Genomic DNA, 21,918 nt, shown 5'->3' on the forward strand with positions numbered 1-21,918 from the left:
ACGAATTTAAGCAGAGGAGCGAGACTAGTAGAGCTAGTCAGTGTTGCGGCAGTAAAAACATAAAAAGCTGAAATGAAATGTTGTCTGCTTTATCAACTAGTTATTTTGTTGCTAGTGTTACATAAATTTTGTTTTCGGTCATCAGCACAGATACAGTGGGGCAAAAAAGTATTTAGTCAGCCACCGATTGTGCAAGTTCCCCCACTTAAAATGATGACAGAGGTCAGTAATTTGCACCAGAGGTACACTTCAACTGTGAGAGACAGAATGTGAAAAAAAAATCCATGAATTCACATGGTAGGATTTGTAAAGAATTTATTCGTAAATCAGGGTGGAAAATAAGTATTTGGTCACCTCAAACAAGGAAAATCTCTGGCTCTCACAGACCTGTAACGTCTTCTGTAAGAAGCTTTTCTGTCCCCCACTCGTTACCTGTATGAATGGCACCTGTTTGAACTCATCATCTGTATAAAAGACACCTGTCCACAGCCTCAAACAGTCACACTCCAAACTCTGCCATGGCCAAGACCAAAGAGCTTTCGAAGGACACCAGGAAAAGTATTGTAGACCTGCACCAGACTGGGAAGAGTGAATCTACAATAGGCAAGCAGCTTGGTGTGAAAAAATCAACTGTGGGAGCAATCATCAGAAAATGGAAGACATACAAGACCACTGATAATCTCCCTCGATCTGGGGCTCCACGCAAGATCTCATCCCGTGGGGTCAAAATGATCATGAGAACGGTGAGCAAAGATCCCAGAACCACACGGGGGGACCTGGTGAATGACCTGCAGAGAGCTGGGACCAAAGTAACAAAGGTCACCATCAGGAACACACTACAACGGCAGGGAATCAAATCCCGCAGTGCCAGACGTGTTCCGCTGCTGAAGAATACTGAGTTGCATCCCAAGAACACCATACCTACTGTGAAGCATGGGGGTGGAAACATCATGCTATGGGGCTGTTTTTCTGCCAAGGGGACAGGACGACTGATCCGTGTTAAGGACAGAATGAATGGGGCCATGTATCGTGAGATTTTGAGCCAAAACCTCCTTCCATCAGTGAGAACTTTGAAGATGAAACGAGGCTGGGTCTTCCAACATGACAATGATCCAAAAAACACTGCCCGGGCAACAAAGGAGTGGCTCCGTAAGAAGCATTTGAAAGTCCTGGAGTGGCCTAGCCAGTCTCCAGACCTCAACCCCATAGAAAATCTGTGGCGGGAGTTGAAAGTCCGTGTTGCTCGGCGACAGCCCCAAAACATCACTGCTCTCGAGAAGATCTGCATGGAGGAATGGGCCAAAATACCAGCTACTGTGTGTGCAAACCTGGTAAAGACCTATAGTAAACGTTTGACCTCTGTTATTGCCAACAAAGGTTATGTTACAAAGTATTGAGTTGTATTTTTGTTATTGACCAAATACTTATTTTCCACCCTGATTTACGAATAAATTCTTTACAAATCCTACCATGTGGATTCATGGATTTTTTTTTTCACATTCTGTCTCTCACAGTTGAAGTGTACCTCTGGTGAAAATTACTGACCTCTGTCATCATTTTAGGTGGGGGAACTTGCACAATCGGTGGCTGACTAAATACTTTTTTGCCCCACTGTAAGTTACCCCGTCACTGCAGGTTAATGGGTTATGTTCTCTAGGCGTGTTTCAACACTGGCTTCATAAATTCATGTTTCTGATACTGTTTAGAGTTTCAGAATCAAACCTCCAAGGAAAAAGGTCTCAGCCATGCTTTAGCTTATTTTGTGATTTTACGAGTCTTAAAACACCACGTAGATAACCACGTGAACAAAGTTTTAAAAAAAAATTGAATCTTCAGCTGGCCTTTAAAAGCTTTGGGGCGATGTTTTGGTCTTCGGGTTAATGTGAAAGTAATTTAAAAAATGATTTCTGCTATTTGCTAAAATATGTAAGTGCACATAATGTCATGGTCCTGAGTCTGAGGACTCAGTGTTTTGTGTTTCCTTATGCTTTTGTTCATTCCAAGTGTGTATTCTGTTGTGATTTTGCCATTTGTTAGGTTTCTGTTCTTTGCCTGCCTGCTCCCACTTCTCTGTGTTCCCTCTGTCTGTCCATGGTGTTATTGTGTCTGCTCATGAGTCTGCCTGTCATGTTCAGTGTCCTGTCTGATTCTCTGTGTCTGTTAGTTTCCTGTTTTATTCTGAAAGTTCATGTCTCATGTCAGTGTGTTCAGTTTTACCTCTCCCCTGTCTCGTTAGCCTTATTGCTCCCAGCTGTGTCTCCCTCCTGTGGCCCATTCCCTGATTACTCCCCGTGTATTTAAGCCCTGTGTTTTCCTGTGCTCTGTCGCGTCGTCTGTTTAACTCCGTGTCCGTCTGCATCATTCTGTGTAACCTGGTGTTTAGTCTGCGTCTCTCCGCCATCTTTCATTGTGTATTTTGTTCCTCCCCCTGTGCGTGTTTGGTTTAAGTTGAGTTCTTTAGTTTTCCCCAGTTTAGGTTGGTTTACTCCCCGCTCTGCTCCTCCTGTTTTTGTCCCCTTATCACCTCTGCAAATAAATATTCACTCGCACCCCAGTCAGTGCCTGCATCTTGGATCCTTTACTCAATTCACCACACGACTGCTGTGCAGCCGTGACAGTACGACGCGACCACAAGATGGATCCAGCGGTCTTGGCCGGGGAGAGCGACCTCACACATGCCCTACGCCTGGTGGACTGGGTAACCCACACCTCCAACACACGAGCGAAGGTTGTGGGGATAAATGCCGTTGAGGCTATCCTGGCCGGAAATCCTTATCTCCACCAGGTCCGGGGATTTACAGACTTAATCGCTGAGCTGCATAAAGCCCGGGAAGCGGTGCAAGCTCGGGAAGTAGCGGATTCTGCCCAGCAACAATGGACTATGACCGCCACAAAGCATCCGTCTCAGATTCACCCACCGGAGGTTTCACGGCCCGACCCCCCCAGAGGATTTTCCCTGCCTGTCGGAGCCGTCAGCGGTGGGGAGGAAACATTCGCGCCACCGGCGCTTCACCCCACAGCCGGATTCAGGGACTCCTGTGCAACCAGCTGTGGTGAGTTTTAAGGACGCTGGTGCTTCTGGGACTGTGTTTTCTGGGGCTGTTCATGGGGAGGGTAAAGACAGTACACGGTGTTTACCTACCTTCGTGGTAACTAACCTCTCACAAGTAACTGACTGTGTTTCATCCACTCCACCACCAACTCCAGTCTCACTTCAACCTGTACATCAGCCTTTAGCCAGTTCATTAGCCCAGCCTGCATCTATTCCATTAGCCCGGTCACCCGCTCCCTCCATACTGGACGCTGTGTCTGTGCCACCCATTTTGAACCCCGTTCCTAGCACCCATTTTGAGCGGAGAGACAAACGCATTAAAACCACTCTAGTTTCTCAGAAACTGGCTAATTTAGAGACTGTTACTCGCCCCAGGGCCTCCCCAGAGGCTGGGTCTCAGCCCCCAGCAGACTCTGGACCCCTGGCGGTCAAGAAGCCAGCTGAGGACCGCACCCAGCCGTCGCTGCCTGAGCAGACTCAATGCTCTGTGCAGCTGCAGTCTGCCATGTGTTTGCCAGAGGCCCGTGTGCCTGCTGGTTCTGTTCTGTCCCTGCCAGAGGTCTCCGCACCTGCTGGTTCTGTTCTGTCTCTGCCAGAGGCCCGTGTGCCTGCTGGTTCTGTTGCGTTCCTGCCAGAGGCCCGTGTGCCTGCTGGTTCTGTTCTGTGTGTGCCAGGGGCTCCAGTGCCCACTGGGTCTGAGACTGTTTTTGCTGGGGGGCCCGAGGAGCCCGTCCAGCCACCAGCTGCAGTCTCATCACCAGCTGCAGTCTCATCACCAGCTGCAGTCTCATCACCCTCGCCTGCTGCGGCCTCAGAGTCTTCGGCCTCGCCTGGTCCGGTTTCAGCATCTGCTTTGTCTTCATCCTCGTCTGGTCCAGCCTCCGTGTCTTCATCCTCGTCTGGTCCAGCCTCCGTGTCTTCATCCTCGTCTGGTCCAGCCTCTGCATCCTCGTCTGGTCCAGCCTCTGCATCCTCGTCTGGTCCAGCCTCTGCATCCTCGTCTGGTCCAGCCACTGCTTCATCATCCTCGTCTGGTCCAGCCTCCGCGTCTTCATCCTCGTCTGGTCCAGCCTCCGCGTCTTCATCCTCGTCTGGTCCAGCCTCCGCGTCTTCATCCTCGTCTGGTCCAGCCTCCGCATCCTCGTCTGGTCCAGCCTCCGCATCCTCGTCTGGTCCAGCCTCCGTGTCTTCATCCTCGTCGCCTGGTCCGGCTCCAGCATACTCATCAGCGTCGCCTGGTCCGGCTCCAGCATACTCATCAGCATCGCCTGGTCCAGCTTCTGCTTCAGCGTCCTCATCAGCTTCGTCTGGTCCAGCCTCCGCATCCTCGTCTGGTCCAGCCTCCGTGTCTTCATCCTCGTCGCCTGGTCCGGCTCCAGCATACTCATCAGCGTCGCCTGGTCCGGCTCCAGCATACTCATCAGCATCGCCTGGTCCAGCTTCTGCTTCAGCGTCCTCATCAGCTTCGTCTGGTCCAGCCTCCGCCTCCGCCTCGTCTGGTCCAGCCTCCGCTTCGCCTGGGGCTGCAGGGGCCACGCAGCCTTCAGGTCCCCTACTACCACCTCCACATCGTCGGTCATCTGCCAGGCCGCTTGTTGGGCATCTCCGCCACCGTGGACGCCCTCCTGAACGCCCTCCTGAACGCCGCCACTACCTTCCACGTGGCCGGCCTCCGGACCTGCCCCACTGCCGCTGCCTTTCACACGGTCGGCCCCCGGAACTGAACTGTTTTGGCCTCCGGGTCGGCCCCCTGACCTTGTCCGTCTGGGCCTTTTCGGACTGTGTCCCTCCGTCCTGGACCCCCACCGCCCGCCCTGGTCGGGTCGTTTTCTGTTTTTTGGTTCGTGGGGGGTTTTTTTTTGGTTTTGGTCCGTTTTTGTGTTTCTGTTGGGCTGTCGGGTGCCAGCCCTTGAGGGGGGGGTACTGTCATGGTCCTGAGTCTGAGGACTCAGTGTTTTGTGTTTCCTTATGCTTTTGTTCATTCCAAGTGTGTATTCTGTTGTGATTTTGCCATTTGTTAGGTTTCTGTTCTTTGCCTGCCTGCTCCCACTTCTCTGTGTTCCCTCTGTCTGTCCATGGTGTTATTGTGTCTGCTCATGAGTCTGCCTGTCATGTTCAGTGTCCTGTCTGATTCTCTGTGTCTGTTAGTTTCCTGTTTTATTCTGAAAGTTCATGTCTCATGTCAGTGTGTTCAGTTTTACCTCTCCCCTGTCTCGTTAGCCTTATTGCTCCCAGCTGTGTCTCCCTCCTGTGGCCCATTCCCTGATTACTCCCCGTGTATTTAAGCCCTGTGTTTTCCTGTGCTCTCTGTCGCGTCGTCTGTTTAACTCCGTGTCCGTCTGCATCATTCTGTGTAACCTGGTGTTTAGTCTGCGTCTCTCCGCCATCTTTCATTGTGTATTTTGTTCCTCCCCCTGTGCGTGTTTGGTTTAAGTTGAGTTCTTTAGTTTTCCCCAGTTTAGGTTGGTTTACTCCCCGCTCTGCTCCTCCTGTTTTTGTCCCCTTATCACCTCTGCAAATAAATATTCACTCGCACCCCAGTCAGTGCCTGCATCTTGGATCCTTTACTCAATTCACCACACGACTGCTGTGCAGCCGTGACACATAACAAGTATAACTATAACAGAGATCTCTTCAAAAACACTCTGCAAATGACCTGCGACAATTAATAGCATTATCTACTTGACCCTTGAGCTATAGTGTGTATACATTCTATTGAGGTGGCAGTGGAATTGAACATTTTTAAAAGTATTTTAGGAAACTATGAATGCAAAGAATGTTTCAGGGTCATTAGAATAAAAATCCCAGACGGCAGCTCTGCAGAGAAAACTCAACCTCTGATTAACTGAGGTTGAGTTAAATGAAAAAGTAAAAGCAACAAAATTAAAAAACAAGAATGCCCTTGAGCAAAGTAGAAAAACCCAAACTGGTCCAATGGAGCTGTTCAGTCAGTGTTCAGCAGACTGTGGTTTTATTAGGTAGCATCCTGGTGTGAATTCATTTAACTGTGACTGAGCCTGATTAATGCTAAAACGAGTGCACGCTCAGTCAACTTTCCCTGGAGAAACAAGATAAGACAAACTAAACTTTTTATTTATTGATCCCCGAGGGGGGAAGACACTCACTTAAATAATTGAGATGTCAGCTCACGAAGAAAAGATATAAAGATAGCCAGAAATGAGAATGAAAATATTCGAGGAGGATATAAATATTTTAAAACAAAAAGAATGCATATTACAGTGGTTTCATAGCTTGAATTTATTGATATAATGTCATCCACACTGGGTTCATATGAGGATACAGAGAGACATACTGTAACTCTAGCAGGACTTTCCTTTTTCCTGCTGAGCTTTGCTTTTCTGACATAGACAGAACGCATCATTTAGCCCCGAGGCGCTGACTTTTTGTCTTCACTGTCACTGCCAGCAGGGCCACGGGAACAAGGTTGCATACTGGACAGAAAATGTCCATGTTTCCCAAGTGTTTTTCAAAGCTAGACCACTAAATGGTAGAGCACGTTTTTATGCCTTCACATAACATATACTCATTTGGTGAGGATCACTGATATGGAAACAGTGTAAAGCCATGATTACATAATGAGCCACAGTGCCAAGATGCAGTTATGGAAATTAATTAACAAGGTAGAAAAGTCATTTTTCACCAGATCTAAAACCTGAAATTGTGAAGCATCACATGATATAGACTGCACATAAAAGGTGAACGTACCCACTATGTTTGCTTTTACGGTTAAGGTGATGTATTCTTTTATCAGCTGATGCTAGCAATCTTATGATGATATTTGCAATATAAGTAAAGGTATTTCTGAGGAAACGTCTTAAAAACATCAGCTTTACTGAAGCCCTCTTTGTTTTCATTGTTATGCTGATAATCCACATATATGCAGTTTTTAATTAATGCAGTTTTTAATGAACACAACATGGTCAGTTGTGTTCACAGTAAATCAGATTATAAGAGGATGATCCATCTGAATGAAGAGCTAAGCTGAGCCTCACACTAGTGATCACAGTTTTAATATATTTACAGTGAACGTATGAGAAAGCCATTTACCTGGTCAGGTAAAATCCAGTCCTGGGGGATTGTTGCCATTTTGCTTTACTGCTAACTCACTCAGATGAGAAAGGTGAGGTCAAGCAAAGGTGGTGCTATAGATGATCTTTCTTTTGGAAGGAAGCACTAGCAGCAGCACCCCATGATCTTCCCTACTAATCTGCTCCTGACCGAGACTGAGGCACAGAATACGTCTCGGATGAAACATTAGTGCAGCTTAATTTCAGGTAAACTGAAGACAAGCCACGTTAATAATGGCCTGCCTGTATTTGTATAGCGCTTTTCTAGTCCCTAAGGACCCCAAAGCACTTTACACAACCAGTCATCCACCCATTCACACACACAATCACACACTGGTGATGGCAAGCTACATTGTAGCCACAGCCACCCTGGGGCGCACTGACAGAGGCGAGGCTGCCGGACACTGGCGCCACCGGGCCCTCTGACCACCACCAGTAGGCAACGGATGAAGTGTCTTGTCCAAGGACACAACGACCGAGACTATCCAAGCCAGGGCTCGAACTGGCAACCTTCCGATTACAAGGCGAACTCCCAACTCTTGAGCCACGATAATAGTTGCATTAGATTACTCCAGAGCACAGAAGTCCTGTTCAGTGACTCACTTTAGCTGAGATGATGCCAGACAGGCAGCAGCCACCTACAAACAGCTGTGTCAGCAGCATCCTCCTTTCAAAGCATCCGTGCCTCTGATAGCATATCACTTTAAACTTTATGCATTTCAAACAGGTTGGTTATTAATAAAAATCAACCCTTTTACAGTTGTGCTTGAAGGGAAAATAAGCTACAGAGGCCAAAACCACTTTTGTGGCAGCTTGTAAACACGTTTACTTCATTTCAAAGTGAGAGTCTGTGGGGACGAACTCACTTTAGGAGGCAGATTAAAGGCCTTTCAAAGAAGTGCTGTTAGCATTTCCACGTTGGTTTCATTTTTCAGCCCCTGAAGGAAGTCTCTTGGACAGAAATTGAAGACTTTTTTAATAAGACTTAGTTGTCAGTAAATTAAGGACCATTAAATTTTGTTGGTCAGTAATATGAGGCGCGTGTTGCTTGTTACTGTGTGGGATACAGCTGAACAATTAAAATGGGAGGAAAAAGATGGCAGGTAAAAACTGAATTGATTTTGACTTCTGTTGGAAGGGAAACTCATCCATCAGCATCTACAAGTAAAGACCATCTGACTGGAAAATGCCAGTAAGTATAATGTGACTGATAATTTAACTATTAAATGCTAACAACATGATCAGTTACAGCAGTTGCGTTACTTATCCTTGCACTTAAATTTAAAATGCTCACTAAACACTCACATTGTTGCAAACAGAACAGTCCTTTGATTTCATTATTTTATCTCCAAGGCAGAGGGAAAAGAAGTGGCATTTATCGTTTTGTTTGTCCTTTTTTCAGTCAGGCCTTGAAATCTAACAAGTCAGTATAATGTGGGTCAACTATCTCCTTTGATTTGGAGTCATTATGAATGCAACAATCTAGAGATGTGAACCAAAACCCCCACAGTGACAACCTTGCGTCTGTCCTTTTGCTCTGTCTTTGTCTTCTCTGCAGCCAGAAACCAACAGTGGCACCCTAATGTACTGGATTTGCTTTAGAGTCTTATCAGCTCTTCAGTGTTGGGCTGCGTGGGTTTTGATGTTGTGTAAGCTTTTATGTCAGTGAATGGAGGTTTAGAAACACCTCTGCTCTCTGACATCATTCATTTCTTCTTTTCTCCTTGGCCACAAAAGACATTTAATGTTACATAATTTTTCCCTTGCGCAGCAGAAACGCGAGCACATTTTTCTCATGCCTCTACTCAGAACCAAATTAAGGAAATTAAATGGACAATAATTTTAACAATACATATTGACTCAACTGCAGAATCGCTCACAGCAAGAGCTTGTGCAGTGCTTTTTATTTTTAGTTCCAGGCTAAAGGGATTCAGTGCGGCTCACTGAGTAGTGCAAAGTGCATTGACTGCCAGGGTTAATGGTTTTATACCCCGTTTGTCTAAAAGTAAAGCTGTAGTGCAGTTTAATGTCTTTTAGTGACTGAACCCATATCCGCTTATAAATATCTTACATATTCAGTGTGTCTTCTTGGATGGACAAATAAAATCCAAGGAGAATATCACATGGCCTGATAGATGCTTTATAGATGAAGCAACAAAAATATTAAAAGTAACTGATCAGTCTGCACAAATATGCATACATTCTGTCATTCATAAAGATGTCTTAACATAGGAGTGTCACGGACCCGGCTCTGGAGGACTCGGGGGTCCGTGAGCAGGATGGACTGTTATTATCATTATCATTTTAGTAGTAGTAGTATTGTTGTTGTTGTTATTTGGGGATGTGTGTTTTTCTGCACTATGCTGTGTTGTTCGGTGTTCCACTCATTGCATGTAGAGGCAGGGTGTGGGTGTGTGGGGGTGTACATGTGTGGCTGGAGGATGGAGAACAGCCACATGCAGGCCTGATGGGTGTGGCCCTGCAGGAGGACTGGCCACACCTGAAGTTCCTGCCACACACCTGTTGGTGATCAGGGCTCATTGGGGGAGCTACTTAGGAGAGTGTTGGAGCTCCCATCGGTGTGGGATCATTGAGTTGGCATCCCAAGTTAGTGTGTGTCAGCGTATGACAGTGCTGTTCGTGTATGTCCGCCAGGGTTAGTGTTGACGGCTGTTTCTGTGGTTTTCCTGCAGGAGGAAGAGTGGACCAGAAAGGCAGCACGCACGGGGTTGCGGAAACACAACAGCGGGGAGCACGAGCACGAGCACAGACGTCGGAGGGAAGCACACACACGGGATTCAAGGGAGCAACGGGGATTTATTGTGTTTACAGCTTTCACTGTAAATAAAGAGCACTGTTTGCAACGCAGAGTCTGCGTTTTGGGTCCTCATTCCCCATATCCCCACGGTCTGCCAGCCAGACCGTGACAAGGAGAGGTTAGAACATAAAGGCATGGCACTCGGTGGATTGTGAAAGGAAATCTTTAGAAGAATATTATAGAAGTGAAGATGGATTTTCAAAATGTGAGTTAATCAACTGTCATTATTTCATCATTTCAAAAGAGTTGATGACATCTCACTGAAAGTCTTCTCTCTTATTTTCTGACTACTGGATAACAAATCAGAACGAAATGTCTTAAAGGCTGGATTATGTGCATGTTCCACTCGTGCTTCGTGAGATCCCCAGGGGAGAAGTTTTACACCTATTTGTTACAGTGTGCTGTGAGAAAGTATATTGAGTGCAGTCATCCTGTGCATGACTTCAAAGATTTCGATAAAGCATGATAAAATGGAAGTCATACGTGTTTTGCGTGCTCACTTGTACTTTGTGATCTGTGGGAGGTGAAGTGGGGGTTAAGCCCATCATAAGGAGATTCATTAAAAACCCAGATGCAAACATTTGGCTCCTGGTTAATTAATCGGTGGGAAAGCTGTTGTTTTGAGTTTTTACAGCGTGGAAGTTAATTATTGACTGAGCCACAGAATCAGCTTGAAGCTTCATAACATATGTGAAAGCTTAAATTACTGTTTTGTTACACAAATTTATTAAAGTTCTGACATTAAGTTCTGTATGATGTACCTTAAAGATCAAACAGTTCATATAGAGCAAATAGCACCATGCACACTGCACATACCAAATAGCACAATAGCTCAAAATACTGAATAAAGCAGAGGTAAAAATCATTGCTTCCAGTCACATGTCAAGAGAACCACAGTATTAGATTTACTGTTATATGATAGCATAATTCAGGATCGCCCAGCTAATGTCTGTGGCCTCTCTGAGAGAATCAGACTGCTGTAGAAAACAGTAGCACACGACGCTGCAGCAACAGTGTTCGCTTTCTCCTCACGTTCCCTTTGAAGCTCCGAGATGGAGAAAGGAGAGACTGACACATGTTCACACATTGCTTTTCTGCTTCCAGTCCTCCTGTGTACGTGTGTGTGTGTCCATGTTTTTGTTTGCAGGTGTTTTCTCTATATTGGGGAGCATTCATCCTCGTGAACACAGCAAAGAAAAATGTGTCACTCAGTCAGGAGCTCACCTGTGCATGATTGTTTTGCCAAAATATAAGAAGCCAACACATCAAACATGCAAACATATTATACAGAAACATTAAAGAAGCTTAACAAGATTTGAATCTTCATCTTCAGTCTCATATAACTGCTGCTTGTATTAGGAATTTAATGTTTGTGTTTGTTTATTGATTGATTGACTTATAACCAGAAGCTTTGACCCCCCTCTGGTAGGTCAAATCAGAGGGGTGTTAGATTATTATAGAAGTAAATATAGTTATAGTTAAAAAATCTTACTGTTAAGTAGACCTTGTCTAATTCTTATAATTGAAGAATATAGGTAAATTATCTTTATTATAATGTGATGTGATCCCACTGTTGTAAACATGCATTTTTAACAAACCGTCTCTCTGTTTTCTTCTGGAGTCACAGGGCGGCTGGAGCCTGTTCCACCTGTCATTGGGCAGGAGTTGAGGTACATCCTGGACCGGTCACCAGACTACACACAGGAAGGCCCCGGTTAGCAGCTGTCCGCAGCACGCTAACTACTGCACCACAGTGCTACCTGCTGCTGCCTCAAGTGGCCGCTAAAAGAACTGCACCATGTGGTACTTCCATACTGGCCTCATTTTTCAGACCTGAGTCCAGCAGTCTCACTGCTGCTGATGCTTATGATCCAAGGACCAGATGACAGTTTTCAGTGGATGAGCCAACAATGTCCAAACCTGAAGGTTGGTTGGTTGGTTGGTTGGTTGGTTGGTTGGAACTCAGTGGTGCAGAATGAATTCATTTGCTGGGCTGGATTGTTAACTTAAACTCCCATTGTGTCCTGGCACAATGCAACTTCAGCTTCCACCCCAAAACTAAACTTAAGTTGAAGAATTGCTGTTTTGACACAGCAAATGATGTCCGGTGCACACAGCAGATGTGCATCATGTGGTCATTGAGGAACTTCAGGTTAAGGAAGTGTGAATGGTCCCACACTAAAAACAAGACTGCCTGTTTGTTTTTTTCTTTGTTCTACTATGCATGACCAATGATCATTTCAAAATGCAGATATGGAAAGGGGAAAAAGGCCATCTGGATTTGATTATTAGGCTGTGCCCTTTACAAATGGCTACTTCCTTACTCCACTTTCTTTCCTTGCTGACATCCAGGCACATTCTTAGGGAGGCAAAATGCCACAGAAAAGTAATATAGAGCACTTCTGGACAGATGAGGAGAGGCAGTGACATTTAAGATTCCTTGTTTCTTTTCTGTGGTCGACCCGCCTTAAAGAACCGACAAGTGATTTTCAGCCCGATCCAATATTTGAAAAGGAACCATGCACACCCTTCCCATTTCTAAAGATGACAGCTGACATGAGGCACAGTGCTATTCCTTGGCCCATTATTTCAGCTTGAAACCAGCTTCATGCTGAGATATGCTACAGTGAAGCAGCGAGAATAACTACAATCACTGAAAAATGAAATGTCGGAGACTTTCTTTCAGAACCAGTTGGGTGTCAAAAGTCAAGTGGACAGCTGACATGTATGCTAACATGTTGCAAAAAAAAGTCTATGGCCTACTCTAAGAGCAGACCTAGGAAACTGAGGTACAATTTTAAGTGGAAAACACTAATTGCATATCTCAGTATTTCTGTACTTTGGACGTCTAAGATGGCCAGAATCCAAAATGATATTCTTTATACATTAGCTTGGGTGTTTCTATCTCATGAAATGCACTTGTGCCTTTTTTGAGTGTTTATATCCCATCAACTAGCTTTGTTCCACTCCAGCAGCACCCGTTAATTAAGCCACCACGGATGAATATATTCTATTATTGGATTCTTTCTGCCAGCGAGTATCCCAAATGTGTCCGAGTCCCCCCTGCTCTTCATGAATTGGCAAGATGTAGGGGCTGTAAAGTACATAACAATATGATGGTAATCCTTAACAAAATACAAGAAAATTGGGCCTGAATGTGTTGCCTCCCTCCACTTAGGACTGCACTTCCTTCAGCAGGGACTCACAGGAGATGGATTTATTTATTATGGTGTCTCAATGTGAATAAGCAAGACATGGAATCAATAGCTCTGTGGGAAAAGTGTGAGGGCCATAGAAATAAAGGGTCAGGCAAAGTTACAAGTAAGGCAATTCCTCCAGTAAAAGTAAGCACAAAAGAAAAGCAGCTCCTTCCATACTGCTGTATAAATTATTAGACAGTTACTAAGAAATTACCACATTAATTAACTGCAAATAGCCTCCTTTTGTCTTCTGTGTTTTGCATAATAAGCTCATTTCAACCTGCCTACTGTGAGCTCTGTTCACTGGGTTTCTGAACACAATTAGGCTTTAATTGTAGGCCTCAATTGAATGAACAGAGGCTTTTGTGGTTCTGCACCTTGGAGGATTTTATAGTATCATAGACAGAACATGATTCTTCAAGGGTTAGAGAGTGTCCTTAGTTTGAATCTTGAGACTAGGGTAAAAGAGGCAATTCCTCAGTTTCCACCACCAGCAACAGAAGAGATCAGGTGAAAAGTGAAATATTGTAGATTTATAAGGAGAGCTGGGAAGGTCTAATGTAAGCTTTCACTGTTCTGACTTGTTGTAAGAAAATCTCAATTGTTCTTATCTCAAACGCATCAGAACTAAAGTCCAAGTGGAAGAAAACAGATGCAGAAGTTTCTGCACCTGCAGCTCCAAAATCAAGTCAGTCCCCAGTGACTTCAGTGTAAAATGTTCAGTTTTACAGTATTACAAAGCTTGTCTATGGACTGCTACAAAGCATTGTTTTAGTGTCGATCCAATGTTTCCCCATTCATACCAACTCTACAGTCAGTGATTTTTATTTTTATGTAAATCGGTGATTTTAGAGATGAGACTTTTTCAGGCTTAAAGTTAGGGGCATGATTGCTTTGACTGACAGCTTTGTTGACACGGGAACTGGGTTGTGTTTAGTTAGATTTTTAATGGAATTATCAGATAAAATACGGCTGTTCAATAAGTCTGTGCTTCCAGTACTTCATTTGTTTTTTGCTCAGCACTAATTTACAGGTTTCTGTGCCTTTTGCATGGCTCCCATGAACTTTATTGATGCAGCTTGGTAGCCTTAGCTGATAAGTTGGTACTCCACCTCCTGATTCAAATATGCCTTTAAAGGAAAAAGTACATACTAGTGGTTAGCTAAGTGTCCTTGGGCAAGACACTTCACCCGTTGCCTACTGGTGGTGGTCAGAGGGCCCAGTGGCGCCAGTGTCCGGCAGCCTCGCCTCTGTCAGTGCGCCCAAGGGCAGCTGTGGCTACAATGTAGCTTGCCATCGCCTGTGTGTGTGTGAATGAGCGCTATACAAATACAGGCCATTTACCATTTGTTTTTGGGGCTCGACATCCTGAAGTGGCAATTTGACAATTTTTGGCTGCTGCGGAGATTGTGCTTCAGTAGACCAAAAATATAAAGACCATTTTGCTTGTTACATAGCAGCTAACTAGAAGTCTTCTAGTTTGATAATGAACAGTGTTGGGAAGGTTACTTTTAAAATGTATTCCACTACAGATTACAGAATACATACCCCAAAATGTATTTTGTAACATATACTCAATGAGAGTAACGTATTCTGAATACTTTGGATTACTTGATATATTATCATGCTATTTACAACTACATGAATGTACTATTGCTGTGTGATTTATTACTATTACTGAAGGTTACTCGCCATACCAATACCAACTAGATTTTTAAATCTTAATATAAAATGAGTAACAGTAGGGTGGACATTAGGTAAGGCTGCACCTCATGCGTATATAAAACGGGACCTCTGACTAATACGTCTGGTTCCGTTTTGGGCTCTTAGCCAAAAACTAGCTTTACTTTGTTGTCTGGGTCAACTTTGCTAACGAGAGACAGAAAGAAGCGTTGAAAGGCTGCTATAGTTTGCCTTCATATTAAATAATTTTTTGAATAATAATTTTTTAAAATATTTCTTAACGTCATTATGCGGGCCACTGCAAGTAGGGGTGACATGGGCCTCGAGGTTGAGACACAGGCATTAGAGGCTCTTGATGCATGTTTGTCACAGGCTGGGTCTCTGACCCAGCGCTCTGAGTTCATGTTTGTATTTGTCTCATTTTGTTATGTGATTTAGTTTGTGTTATTTCCTATCTGCCTTTAGTTTAGGCAGTTATTGTTCCTGGGTTTTCTATGTTTTGGGGTTTTGTATTTATTCATCACATATTAGGTCTGTTAAGTTGTGTTGTCATGTTTTAGTTTTAGTATTTCCTGTTTTATTCTGACAATGTCATGTGTTCTTTGTTTATTGTATTTAGCTTTCCTCTCCTGGTCCTGTCATTAGGTTTATGTCTGTCAGCTGTTTCCCCCATGTGTCTCCACCTCCCCTGATCACCTCATGTATGTATTTAAGCCCTTTGTTTTCTGCATGCCATTGTCAGGTCGTCTGCTCATCCATGTCTCATCTCCAGGTACCCATGTCAGTTCACTATGGTTAAGGTTTTTCATGTTTTGTTATTAGTTCACCCAGTTTAGGTTATTGTGTAGTTTTCACCGATGCCCTATTATTTTGTACCCTCGTTGCTAACCTCAATAAACGGCTTGTTTTGTTAATCCACACCACGTTTTGGTCTGCGTTTGAGTCCTCCTCTGCAACACATACGGTCTGCCCCAGTCAGACCGTGACAGTTTTGGTCTCCACCAGTGTGGAATTACCAAAAATAGACATGGCATAGCCTGTCATGTCAAACAAAAGATGGCTGTGTAATCCATTTATTTTAACAAACTAACTGTATTCTGAATACTACCTTTTTAAATACAGTTACTTGTTTTTGTATTTTAAACCTATGTATTCCGTTACTCCCCAACACTGATAATGAAGTCATTATTTTCCCCTTTCTGACTCTTTTCCTCCCAAATATTTTTCCAGGTGGAAACAGAGGACCTAAACTAAAATAAAGACTAAAAACTGAAACAGTGCCTTGGTGGAATACCCTTATTTTGTATGTAGAGGTCACATTATTCCCAAAGCCACTCCTGACATCACAGTAATAGCTGACATATACGACCTGGTGGGAAGGGTGTTGCCAGGGTTTCTCTTTAACACACGCATTTACTTCACATTTTGTCTGTACATTCAAGCACATCACAGTAAATGTTTTCAAGGAGAGGCTTTCATGAAGTGCGCTATTATTCCCATTTGTATTATTTATCTAGAAGGACTAGAAGGACAGACTTCTTGTCATCACAGACAGGATGCTGTAGTAAGAGCTTTTCCCTCCACCACTGAGAGGAGTCCTTTGCAAGAGATATAAAGACTTTTGCCTTCATGCATAAATACAGTCAAATAACACATGGCCTAGTTTGTTTGAAGCATGCCGAGGCCTTTAGAATATCATCAAAGTAGTGATGGGATTTTTTTTTTTTTTTACAGCTTCCAAACTCAAAGCCTCAAAAGGCATCACGAACCTTTGAAGATTTTTCTTCTATCTTTTAAGTCCCGATGTTACTTTTTCTTCAAATTAACATTGTTTGCAATATACAAGCTTTTATTGTTCCCTCACCATTTTTTTAAAAACTTTAAATTCATCATACACATTGCAATCTTCCAAACAGAATCCATTATATCCTCATTTCAGCTGCTCCTGCTTTTGGTCAATGTCCACAAACGCCTCCAGTGAATTCCCAAAGAACCTAAAAAAGGAAAATCAGTTGCAGACAAACATGAGTTTAGACACTGGAACAAGCAGAACCAGTAAGTGAAAAGAGAACTCTTACCACACTCAAAACCATTCACTTGTGTCAGCACTTTGTGGGTCTTTTTCCATTTTTCTTTTCTTTTTTTTTAATACAACACAGCCCCTGAAGCCTTTCAGCTGAGGAGAGGCAGCGGCACTCACCCGGTAAGTGGATAGCCTCTATTTACATTGTCACGGGTAGAAGGGTACCCAGCAGCATATCTCTCTTGTACAGACTGCTCGGGGGCTAATGTATATCAGTTCACGTTTGTGCTGCCTGGTCCGCTGCCTTACAGGCACAATCCCATTTCCAGCTCAATGCTTTATCACCTTGATGACCTGTTATTTATCGCGTTCCATTGCAAGCTGCCACGGCATGAGCAAACCCGATTCTGAATCTTTGTGTTTCCCAATCTCCTCTCCAAAAATGTGAATGCTGTCCTGCAGCTGTGGCATTGGTTCTGAGTCCTGTTTGTGTGCATCAAGAAGACTGAAACCATCAAAGGTTTTTCACTTTGGCTCTTTCTAATGCATGCATTGAAAATAATGGCTATGCCAATATGACTGCAGCTCAGACCCATGTTACAGCACAGGAGGTGAATCAAGAATTACTGCCTGGACACCCCCACTCTGTCATCACTACCCTATCACCAATACCTCTCTTCACAAACACACTCCTTCCACCCACTACCACTGATGAAAGACATGAGAGAGTGGTGGAAAAATCAGCCATTAGCAAGGAGCTGTAAGTAGCTTCTCAGCAGCAAATTAATGGACTCTTGTTGACTGTGTTTGGCAGCCAGGTACACTCAAGGGTGAAGCTCTCAAAGAGACATAAACAAAATCAAACAGATCAATAAGGCTTTGTCATCTGATGTGATTGTTTTCTTCCAGAGTCAAACCATTCAGGTTTTTGTGAGGTTCTCCTCATCAGCTGTTTCCTGAAAATGTTGTGAAATGAGCATTGAAGGACCACTCAAATAACATTTGGATGATCTGAAGATGCAAATTCACATTAAAGAAACACTGAAAGGGACTATAAATACAATATGATGAAGAAGAGGGCATGTTTGCGTCCTGGTTCCACTAAATCTAGACCGGTGGTGTGTACAAGGTTCTAACCCCAAGTAGCTCAGATGCATCTATCTGAGTGTAAATGTGTGTTAGAAAGAAAACACTTATATAGAAAAATAATATTTATATTTTTAAATGTTATGCCAGAGCAAATACACTCTATGTTTAAGATGGGTTTGAGTGAGCTGAGTGTTATTATTCCAAGAGCATCATTGAGGGGATGCCTTGTGTTTTTAAGGCATCTTTAAAATACATGTAATCCATTACTGATGCTCTTTGTGCACTCCAGTGTATTATTTAGAATACTGTCATGCAAAGCGACACTTTGAGTTGCACTTTTTCAGAATCTTGGCAAGAAGAGACAGTTTTGTCTGTGAGGATAGCTACTGACCTTTTGGGATGCTTAGCTAGGTAATATCAGGATGAAAAGGCCTGCCAAGAACATGTAATGATGAGCATGTGATTTCTGGGAAATTCCTCATGGAACATTTGGTCAAAGCAACCAGACTGAGTCCCACCAGCTGTGGGGGTGTTTGCTTGATGTCTGTTGTCATTTATGTCTTCTTGATGCGTTGTTGCTTCTCTGTAATAAAAATCTTTTGCAAAAAAAAGATCACAAAAAAGGCAGGGGGAGTAAGACAGGGCTAAATTGTTGAGGCACAAAAAGGGCCAAATGTTGGCACCAGAGGTTAGAATTTGAATCCCTTACCAGCAGTTTTCAATTGAAGATTCAATCCCAGTAAACCATCAGGTAAAAAGAAGATCTTGTGGATGCAGCATTTAATTATAATTGACTTGATTTGGGGCACCTTTTTTCAGCCGTTGGGTGATCCTTTCTTCACACGTTGGAAAGACTTGAAGGCATTTTCCATTTCATATTCATTTCACGTTAACCACCTGCTACCTGAAACCAGTAAGGAAAGTCGACTGCAGATTTAAATCCTCCACTCAATAGAAAAACACACAGTAGATGTAAAGTGAGGTTCCTAATGTGTTGGATAAAACATACGTTCTGATGTAGTTTTGCTGTACACATCATAGTAGATGTTAAATCAAGATGTGATTGGAGTGCACATTTTCAGCTTTAATTCAAGTGTTTGACAAAAACATTTCATTAAATTTTAAGGAATTACAAAAAATTTTATAAGTAGTTCCTCATCTTCAGAGCATCAAAATTAATTGGACAAATGACTGCAGTTTAATGGCTACAGGAGCCTTGTTCCCTTGACAAAATGAAGCTTTCAAAGCTTTTTACTGTAATTGCATATAAAAACAAAATAAACCTGCTGGAGAGACATCAGGAGTGGCCAAATCAAGAGTGTTGTCCATTCTTAAAAATGATGACTATTCTGACCTACTCAGGAACACCGAAATGCCTGAACGATGTCAGAAAACAAGGAAAGTGCATGATGACAGAATTATTTCCAAGGTTAAGAAACACAACAACATAGAGCCAAGTCAAGGTCACTCCCAAAGAGGTGGGTTAACTCTACAATCAACAGATGCCTTCATGAATGGAAATACAAAGGATTTGAAAATTAGATTTTGCCATAAAACACTGCTTTGTAAACTTCTGGAAACCTTTTGGACAGATGATACAAGATGAACCAAATAGGCAGATAAAAGTATGGAGAAGGGAAGGAACGGCTCATGATCTGAAGCATATACGACATCTGTCAAACATGGTGAAGGCAGTGTTATGATGGCAGGATGTATGGTTGCCAATGGACCTGGGGTCACTGGTGCAGGGCTATATTCGCTGCACAGAATCAGACAAATGCTCCAAAATTAGTTTAACAGGGACGCACGATGCAAAAAGGATCATAACTCAAAGCAAAATGCAAAACCAACATAAGAGTTTCTCAAAGATATAGCACAGATATGTGATATGGAAAATTCAATGGCCAAGGCAATAACCTGATGCCAACCCAACAGAACAGCATTTCATTTATTAAATACAAAACTGAATGTAAACAGAGCCACAAAAAAGAAACTGCTGAAGTTGGCTGCAGTAAAGGTCTAGCAGAGCAACTCGAGAGAGGAAACAGCATTTGGTGATGTCTGTGGATTCTAGGCTTCAGGCAGTCACCGACTGCAAGGAATTTCATGCAAGTATTAAAAACGTTCTTTATATTAAACATAATATTAGTTTATCCAATTAGTTTTGAGACTCTGAAATTGTGGAGTGATGTTTAAAAAAGGCTGTAATTGATAAATAATTACTGCAGGTGTTTTGTAAAATCCTTGGAATTGAAGTTGAATTAAAGTTTGTATTTCACTCACATCTTGACAGTGCTGTTGTGGTGTAGAGAGGCAAAAGTACAAAAATAGTGTCTTTGTCCAACAAATCACTGATCTATCTGTATTTGCTTACCCAAACTCCCTGCCTTTTTGAAGCCGTATTGAAGAAATAACCTGTCACTCTGTTCACAGTCTGATAATCCATCACATTGCATCAGCGTGATGTTCTTTATATTCTCGTGTCTAATCAGCATAAACAAAAAAAAAAAACCAATCCCATTAGGTTGTTTTTTTTCTTGTCTGATGTGAATGATGAATCTATTCCATAATGTCCAATTTCACACAGAAGATGAGATTGGATGTTTATTTTTCTTCTGTAGCTGCTTCTCGGTTTTGTGAATGTGCAGAGTTCAACTGAACAGCAGAAAGCATGCAAAGAGAGCCCGGTGCATCCTACTCCAACCACACATCTGTTCCCATCATTTGCTGACAATTCATTGTCACGGTTCTGGGTCCGTTGGACCCAGTATTTTGAGTTTATTGTGTTTTGATTTAAGTTTTCATCAGGGATTGTGTTCTTGTTCTCTTGTCGTGTTATGGTGATGATTATGATTTCTATTATTAGAGTTCGATGTTTCTGTTTATCTGGGTTTACGATGTGAGTTTAGTTTCATATGTCATTTCCTGTCTGTCTCTCAGTGTCAGGTCTGCGTCTTGGTGTGGTGTTCTCATTTCCTGTTTTATTGTGAAGGTCTGGGTCTCATGTGAGTGTGTTCAGTTTTACCTTTGTCTCGTCTTGTTGATTATTCCCAGCTGTGTCCACCACCTGTGTATTCCACCCTGCGTCATCTGTGTATCTACCATGTCACATCCGTGTGCTCTCCCTGCTGTCCATCGTCATTCTCCTCTGCTCGTTCTCATTCAGGTTTGTGCTTTGTAGTTTAGTTGTTTCCCAGTATAGTTTAGTTCCAGCTCCATTTGCCGTTTGTATTTACTTTCATGTTCAATAAACCACCTTTACACCTTCACGACTGCCTGCACTTGGATCCTCCTTCATTTCCTCCACACGGCTCACCTCACTCGCCGTGACATTCATTGCAAGGATTTACTGCTTCATGTAGCTTAATCGTATCTGGGTTTATTCCAACTAAAAGCAACATCACTGAGTCTCAGCTATTACATGCAGAGAAGTTTGTGTGGGTTTTCATAGTAATTGGCCGACTGCTGGTGCCCCTGTGTCTCAAAACACTGAACACAAATACATACAACCAAGATAGCATACAGAATACCTGACAATTATTATCATTTCTTCTTGCAGCACCTGCAGTGGCTTCATTTGTATATATTCTCGATCAAAGCAACACAAGCTGTTATGGAAGAACTGCCAATAGTTCCACACGACACGACGGGGTAAAAATATAGAAAGTAGGGCAGCTGTCTGATGTCTCGTTAACAGCACTCTGTAATATCGACATCACAGACAGTCCCATAGTGATACATGCAGACATGCATTGATACCTGGGTGCTCTTCTTTCTCCACTCCTTCCTCAAACTAATCATTATGTCTTTTTCTGCTGTGCTGTTGTCACAGTCACAGGGTTTTGATTATCTCTGAGTTTGGGTTTAATTATCCCGGCATTTGAAATGTTGGGTTCCTGTTTTCATTTTGTTATTATTCTAAAGTGAATTTTCTTGTGAGGTGTCCTGTGTTACAGTTCATGCTT

The sequence above is a fragment of the Rhamphochromis longiceps genome, linkage group LG2 (genome assembly GCF_057381845.1).
Source record: "Rhamphochromis longiceps isolate RC_006_pf linkage group LG2, R_longiceps_female_GT1.1, whole genome shotgun sequence".
NCBI lineage: Eukaryota > Metazoa > Chordata > Actinopteri > Cichliformes > Cichlidae > Rhamphochromis > Rhamphochromis longiceps.